We start from the raw sequence: 7,925 nt of genomic DNA on the forward strand, positions 1-7,925 counted from the left end.
CTAGCATGTGGCGGCCAGGAATGCTGCTAAACACCCCACAACGCACAGGCCGGCCCAGAAAGCAAAGAAGACTGCAGGGTGGAATGAGAAGGAAGTGGCGACCCACTCCAGTGCTCTTGCCTGGGGAAGCCCATGGACAGAGGAACCTGGGGAGCTACCGCGCACTGGGTGGCAAAGAGCAGGACTCCGCTTAGCGGCTGAACAACCGGAAATACACACCAGTGAAGCAGCTCAGTCGTCTGGCTTCGTGCGATCCCTTGGACGGGAGCCGACCAGGCTCCTCCATCCACGGGGTTTTCCAGGCAAGGGTACTGGAGTGGGCTGCCATTTCCATCTCCAATATATACACACACTGCCTATCAATAAGCAGTATATCGGTTTTTTTAAAAGGATGGTGAGAAACTGCTCTGCGGAAACGCGAGTCTCATGTCCCCCACGCGCCACAACAACAGCGACGGAAACGGCTGCGTTTTGTGTTCTTTTCGGCCCCAGACGCAGGGTGAGGCCATCAGACGCCTTCACTGGACGCCCCCGCCGAGGACCCGGAGACACAGCTCTGTCACCTCCCAGTAACGGAGGACAGAGAACCTCGGCTGGGTGACTGTGCAGCTGAAGTCAGTCCAAGCAACAGGCCTGTGCGCGGGAGGTTATTTTGGCCCGATTCGTAATCTCCCCAAACTGGAACACCCGCTGCGTCCTCTGAGCAGCGGGCATCGCTGTTACCACATGCTGTGGTCAGTGGCAGCCGGGCCCTGAGTCCCATTTTCAAGACCAAAGCACGATGGGGCCCCAGAGGATTGGGGGGGGGGGGGCGTCCTCGCCAGGTCACGAAAAGGGCTGTTCGGTTTTTCCAAATACCAACCAACTCTGTCCCTCTCCAACGTCAGCGGGGTGTCCTACAACTCAATTCGACTTGAGCACTCACTACCCGGGTCAGTGCAGACCCCGTGGGTGAGGGTTCGGTCCCATGAGGCCCCCCACGATTTCAGGAGCCCATTCCAAGCCCCAGGTCCCCAGGCTCCCCACACATCTACCTGTCTGACAGCAGATTTGGGGGTTCTCATGACCCCAACCTCGGGTTCAACGATTCACTCAAAGAGAACAACGCACAGGATCCAGGAACGACTTATACTCAGGGCAGCGTGTCACTGAGGGTGCAACCCAGGAACCACTGGGGCGCGGTCACAGGGAAGGCGCGGGGAGGCCCGGGGCGCGGTCACAGGGAAGGCGCGGGGAGGCCCGGGGCGCGCTCACGGGGAAGGCGCGGGGAGGCCCGGGGCGCGGTCACGGGGAAGGCGCGGGGAGGCCCGGGGCCCGGTCACGGGGAAGGCGCGGGGAGGCCCGGGGCGCGCTCACGGGGAAGGCGCGGGGAGGCCCGGGGCGCGCTCACGGGGAAGGCGTGGGGAGGCCCGGGGCCTGGTCACAGGCCGTGGGTGGGGCGGGCCGGGGCGCAGAGCTCCATGCGCGCCCCGCGCAGACATCCTCCCCGCACAGCTGCGCCCGCAGCGGCCCGGAGGCTCCTAGGAGCGCTCCTTCCAGAGTTTCTATCAAGGTTGCATTATGTACACAGGATCGATCCAGCCCCTGGCCATTGACCATTGACCTCACTGGACCTTCTCCGGTCCCCCCGCCTCCACCTCCTCCGGGTTGGGGGGTGGGGTGCAGCTGTAAGCTCCGCCCCCTCCTCACGAGGGCGGTTCCACCCGCAGGCGCGCAAGGCCCCGCCCAGAGCCTCCTCCTTAGCGTGAACTCTGGTGGGGTCCACGGGGGCTTGTTAGGACCAACCGGAGGCCACCCTGTCCTTCAGGAAGCGTCAAGGCTTCAGGATCTCCCTGCCGGGAGGTCTGCACAAAGACCAAACACATCCGTCATTTTTTTTTAAAAAAAGGTCATTTGGCCCTGGTGGGTCTTAGTTGTAGTCCAAGGGATCTAGTTCCCTGACCAGGGATCAAACTCCCGGTGCTGGGAGCGTGCGGTCTTAGCCGCCGGACCACTGGGGAAGGGCACACCCTTTTTGCTACACAGCGTCTCTCTGCCTCCTGACCTGGAAACCCGGTGTCCTGCAGTGAGGAGGCCCGAGCTGCGGGCAGCCGCCTCTAAGGAGGTCCCAACCCCTGACCAGACTGACTGCCGGTGCTCCCGTGCGGCCCTCTGTCCCTGCCTCCCCCGCCCCACACGTGTGCATGCACACACACACACACACACACACACAGACCAGAGTGACCGCAGATGGCTGCAGCCCGTCCATCTGTGCCTGCCTCTGTCTCCCTCACTGCATGCATGCCCGTGGGGACACAGACACACACACAAATACACACACAGACACACACGCACACAGATACACACACAGACGCACACGCGCGCACGCACACAGATACACCCCAGAACTGCACAGCTGAGCCCAGTGAGCCCTGGGCCAGGAGAGATGATAACAGGAGCTGTGAATAGAGTCCCGTGACCTGTGGGGCCTGCAGGTCAGCCACCTGGGGGCGCCCCCCGCCACCGGCCTCTGCTCAGCCTGAGAATATCACGGAGACCAAGCCAGCCTGGGGACATCTGACTCGTTTCTGAGCCAAAACTGGAACACGTGACAGAGTGTGAGTCTGTGAGGGCACTTCCCACAGAAAAGTGTCAACTGGGAGAAGCGGGCCTGGAAGGGGGTCGGAACCTCTGGGACGTTTGTCTGTGTATCTGCGTTTAAGAAAAGTAGGAAGAAGAAAGCAAAATAGGTGAGGGTGTTTTCCCAATTTCAAACCTGGTGCATACTCTTTGCAGGCAACCTGAGCAAACCCCACAAGGAACCGGAGCCCAGCCGGCGGGGCTGGGAGGTTCCGCGGCGGTGTCGGGAGCGTGGACCCGGGGCTGCCCTGGGCAGAGGGGCGCCGTCCTCGCCGTGGTGGTCACAGGAGCCCCCGTGCGGCCCGCCAGTGGAGGACGGGAGAGGAGGAGGGGCTGGGCTGAGGGTCTCCGTGCGCTGAGCAGGGCAGTGCAGGCCTGGAGGAGCCCTCCCACCCAGGCCGCCCCCCGTCCCGTGATGTTGGCCCAGACACCAGTGACCCAGCCCTGCCAGCCCCGTGCCCTTGACCCCTGACCTCTTCTCCCCACCATTGCTGACTGGCCCCCGAGGTGCCCCTGGGGCTTCCCAGCCACAGTGGAGGTGCTCAGCCTCCACCGTTCCAGGGAGCCGGGAACCCGGAGAAGCACAGGTCGGGAGGGTCGGACTGGGTCTGGGGTCCCTGCTGCCTAGCCCGCTTGCCCTGTTTCCCCAGCGGTGTTCCCTGGGGCCCCAGGGTTCCGCAGGCAGAAGAGTCCGGCCCCCTGCCCCCCGCCCCTGTTCCGGGGCACCCGGCTCCTCCCGCCCGGCTCTCTGTGGCTGACACTTGCTTCCCGCCGCCTCGCAGGCTCTCGAAGGCGTGGGAGCAGCGTGTCATAAGTGGGTTGGCATTTCCACTGGAGGTGGGCCCGGGCTCAGTCCTGTCCCCAGAGGCACTGAGCCTGGTCCTGGGTGCTGGGGTGGGTGGGTGCCAGCCCTCACTGCACAGGAGGGGGCGCCGGCCGACATGGGACCCCCGTCTGTTTCCCCATCCCTGGTGGGAAGCGTGCCCTCAGAGAGGCTCTCCCGTGGGGGGCTGCCCCCAGGCCTGCTTCCTCAGCCAAACGTCCCTACACCCGCGCGGTGCTGGCGGAGAAACTGAGGCCTGGGGCCCCTCCGGGCGGGGCAGCCTTCCTGCTCCCACCCCTTCCCCTGACGGGTCAGCTTCCTCGGGAGCTGCCTGTTCTATTTTCAGACCATTGTTGGAAGGCGCTTCCCACCTCCGGCCAGAGGCGGCCTCCCTGGGGCTTCCGCTCCACCTTCCCAGCCCCTCGGTCCCCAGAGAGGTTTCAGGCGGGGGCTGGGGGGGTGGGGGGCGCCCAGGGCACCCACTCCCCAGCTGGCCTCATCACAGCCGCACCCCACGGCAGGCCCCTGCGCCCCCCGACAGTCCCAGCGTTGGCGGAGGGAATTCCCGAGAGTCCCCACGGCCGCTGACTCAGGGCTGACCCGGCCTCCAGCGCGGATGAGGCGGCTTCCAGATTTAGGAGCTGACGGTCGCGCGGGGGCACCCATCTCTCAGCTCCCCCCACCATGAGTGCCGGGCTGGGCCTGGCCTGGCTGGGCTGGGGACCCCTGCCCCGGGCGAGGAGACCTCAGCCGGAGACACCCTGCCCCCCGGGGCTGGAGCCCAGCTCAGGGGGCGCCCAGGGCCCCAGGCTGGGGCAGCTGCTTCCTGCGTGGAGGCCGTTAGACCACACGCAGCTGCAGCCCTGCCCCCTCCCCAGGGGAGGTGCCTCTCACCTCTGACCCCCTCCTCCCAGCCCGCTCTGCTCTGAGACCCGCTGATTCCTCCTGCAGAGCCGCGGGGGCTTGGCGGAGGTGCGTGCTGCCACGCGGCCGCTAGGTCGGGAGTCTGAGGGCCGAGGGCTCTCGCCCAGGCTCCGGGGCCGCCACCCAGATGACCTGGGGCTGCAGGGGTCAGAGGCCGGGGCTTGTCCAGCCGACGCGTCTGTCCAGGCTGAACCCTGCTCTGGCCCATCACGGCTCCTCTGCCCGTGATCTCACTCTGCCCACCTGGTCCCCTCACCCCACCCGCGTTCAGCTGGCAGGGGACACGCCGGCGAGGTGCTGCTGGGGGGAGGCAGGAGGAGGCAGGCCTTAAAGAAGGAGGTGAACGATAGGATTTTGGGGTGGTAGGGGCTCCAAAGGGAGCTGCTGGGGGCCCGGGCCATAGTCCTGGGGTGAGGACGGCAGCGCCTGGGGTTTCTGACGCAGGAAGAGCCCAGGCAGGCAGAGGCCCCAAGACAGGAGCCTGGCGGGCACAGAGATAAGAAGGCTGGGGAGCCGGACGGGGTCTGGGGGCGTGGCAGACCAGGCGGGGGGGCCTCAGAATGCAGCTGCCGCGGGAGGGAGGGCGACCCCAAAACACATGCCCCCCGCCAGACCCGCAGAGTGGACCTTGTCGGGAAACGGTCTTTGTGGCTCTAATTCAGGGAACGCTCTCTAGCTGAGGTCATGCTGGGTTGGGGACCCTAAATCCACCGAGAGAAAAGGAGGCCTGGGCAGCCCCGGGGGGCAGGCGCACGGCCCTTCATTCCCTAGTGGGAACCTTTTCAGGGCCATTCACGTATCAGTGAAAACGAAGCATAGAGGACGGCTTCTCCGCCGTCCCCCGCCCCAGCCCGGCCCTGCTTATAGCCATGGGGACCACTGGGTGTGCGTCTTCCCAGGCTGTTTCCACCGTTACATAGACGTGGTCACTTCCGGCCTCCTGACGCACGGATGGCCTCCTTCCCTTCCCCACCAATCAGGCTGTTCCGTCACAGGAGGTCTGCTTGGTCCTTCCGCAGCAGCTTCTGACGAGTGCGTCGTCTGGACACCCCGTGGCTGTGCTGACCGGTCCAGGCAGCTGGACCCGGGGCCTCCGAGAGGATCAGCTTGGTGCTGGGATTCCTGCACATTTGGGGTCAGACCCTTGGAGCGCTGTCTGGGTCAGAGGTCGGGCACAGCTCACAGAATCAGGCTGTCGCCAGACACCCCCAGGATGGTCGTGCGTTCACGTGGTGTGGGGGCAGCTGGCAGTCCCGGGGGAAGGCCCGCGTTGGCAGAGCCTCTGCCGGAACCTGGCCTTGGCGTGACGGCTCCCTGGGCCGTCTTCCTAGAACCCCGCTGTCTGCAGCAGCCCGGCTCCCACTCGGTGTTTGAGAAGGGGGCCTCTCCAGCACCGCCAGGGGCAGCCTTGATGGGGAGCACTGGGCGGGCCGCCGGGAGTCTGATGCAGAGGGGTTTTCTTTCTTTGTTTCAATTTTTTAAATTTATTCTTAATTGAGGGATAATTACACTGCTGTATCGGTATCTGCCACACGCCGACATGGATCAGCCGTAGGTGTACACGTGTCCCCTGCTCTGGAGCCCCCCTCCCATCCCCAACCCCGTCAGACGGGGCGTGTCTTGACCTGTCCACCCAAACGCACCCCTGGCTGTCCACCCACCCCAGCGTCCCTACAGCCTGGCCTCCCCGCCTGTCTTCCCTCTCAGGAGGCGGGCACCTCTGTCCTCACTGAGCATCCCTCCCTGTTCCACCCTTCATCTTTCACCATCCATTACTTCTCCGGGCAGACGAGCTCCAAGGAGGCAAAACAGAGAGTCCAGCCCTCCCTGCAGCCTCTGCTGAGCCTTTGGCCCTCCTGCCTGTTCTCAGCAGACCGGCCCCCTCTCCCTGGCACTTTCCAGGGCTTGCCTGGCCCCGTCCGGGGGGCTCAAGGTCAGCCTCTCTGGCGCTGAGGGTCCCTGGAGAGTGGTCCTTCCTGCAGACGCCCCTGGGAGCCTTTGGACCCTTGGCCTAGAACCTCAACACCCCAACTGCAACGGATGTTGTCACCGCAGAGGGAAGAGTGACCACGGCCCACCTTGCCCCAGGTGGACAGCAGTGGCCCGGGGGAGCAGGGGCGGGGCTGGTGGGGTCAGGGAAGGCCCCTCTCGGGCTGGGGCTGGGTTGTGAGAACCACACACCATCTCTGCTTAGGGGGTTCCCTGGCGGTGCAGTGGAGAAGAATCCGCGTGCCAATGCAGGGGACACGGGCTCGGTCCCTGCTCTGGGAAGACCCCACATCCCGTGGAGCAACTAAGCGTCTGTACCGCAATTTCTGAAGCCCCTGTGCTCAGAAGCCCGTGCTCTGCGTCAAAAGAAGCCACTGAAGTGAGCCACTCGCACCCCAAGACCCCAAAAGAGTAGGGAAGCCCCCCACTCACCGCAGCTGGAGGGAAGCCCAAACTGCAAGGAAGACCCAGCACAGGCACAAACAAATAAACTTAATTTTAAAAAACAAACAAGAAACCACCTCTGTACAAACACCCTCACTCAGAGACGTGACCGGGACCAGCAGGGCTTCTAGCTGACGCCGCGTCCCAGGACGCCCGCCTCCGTGTGCGTTCCCGTCAGGCAACGTCGGGGCTGCCAAGAGGACTGACTGTGCAGCCAGCACCTGCCCGCCCCCCGCCCCCCGGACCCCTTCCCCTGCAGGAGCCTCTCCAGGATCGCAGCCCTTTCTCCGAACACCACCCTCGGAAGGCCGTCCGGGGCTCGGAGGGCAGACCCCCGACTCTGACAGCCGCTGGCAGCTGATCCGGTGCGTCTACACTGACCACCATCCGCAGGTTTTCACCTGAGCCCACCCCCTCTGCACCTTTCAAAACTCAGCGCTGCCCCCACTGCAGCAGTTACTGAATAAAATCCGTTTCTCAGCTCCGGCCCACGTCTGGCTTCCTTCGTCAGCGATGCCGCCTTTCCGACGAGCTCGGTCGGTGAGTGGCGCCCGCGTCCTTCCCACGGTCGCCTCGTCCTTCTCGGGGACCCTCCGCTCTGCCTTCAAGGGAGGCCGCCCACCGCAAGTGGCCGGGTGGAGCCTGGCTGTCCACCCGATCCTCGTCCCTGGTTAGGAGATGGGGACGGCGTGGAGACCCGCAGGAAGAGGAGGCTGAGGGTCTGACGTGGACCGTCACTCGGCGCGTGGTTGGCTACCACGTCCTCAGCACCGAGGGGACCCCGCTGCGCAGGCCGGCACCCCGAGGCCCTGCCCGGTGCCGGCTTCGCCCACTCCCGGCCGCCGGGCTCCCTCCTAGACGCCCCCAGGGGACCCCGCCACCTGCCCTTCGGCCCACAGGTGGGAGAGGACGCTGAAGGCCCAGCACGTACGGGAAAAGGCCGCGGCCCCCGTTCCGAGCGGCGTGTCCTTGGACTCGACACTCCTTAAGGGCAGCCGCACCTGCCGGAGCGAGCGACAGAACCCGGCACACCGAGGAGGCTGCACCGGCCTCCCGCCGCAAGGGGGCGCTGCAGGCACCGCAGACCTGCTCGTCTAATCCCTCCTGCCCCGCCCCCTCGCTGTTT

The 7,925-nt window shown here is 65.3% G+C and overlaps 1 long non-coding RNA gene across 1 annotated transcript; it reads right to left on the reverse strand.

Annotated features, from left to right (window-relative positions):
• Positions 1–6,831: 6,831 nt before the first annotated feature.
• Positions 6,832–7,854, reverse strand: LOC122433562. Its single transcript, XR_006267117.1, has 2 exons — positions 7,731–7,854; positions 6,832–7,466 (listed from the first exon to the last, which is right to left on the reverse strand). It is a non-coding gene; the product is annotated as an uncharacterized LOC122433562 (long non-coding RNA).
• Between the last annotated feature and the right edge of the window lie 71 nt (positions 7,855–7,925).

Source organism: Cervus canadensis, chromosome 32 (assembly GCF_019320065.1).
Source record: "Cervus canadensis isolate Bull #8, Minnesota chromosome 32, ASM1932006v1, whole genome shotgun sequence".
NCBI classification, from domain to species: Eukaryota; Metazoa; Chordata; class Mammalia; order Artiodactyla; family Cervidae; genus Cervus; species Cervus canadensis.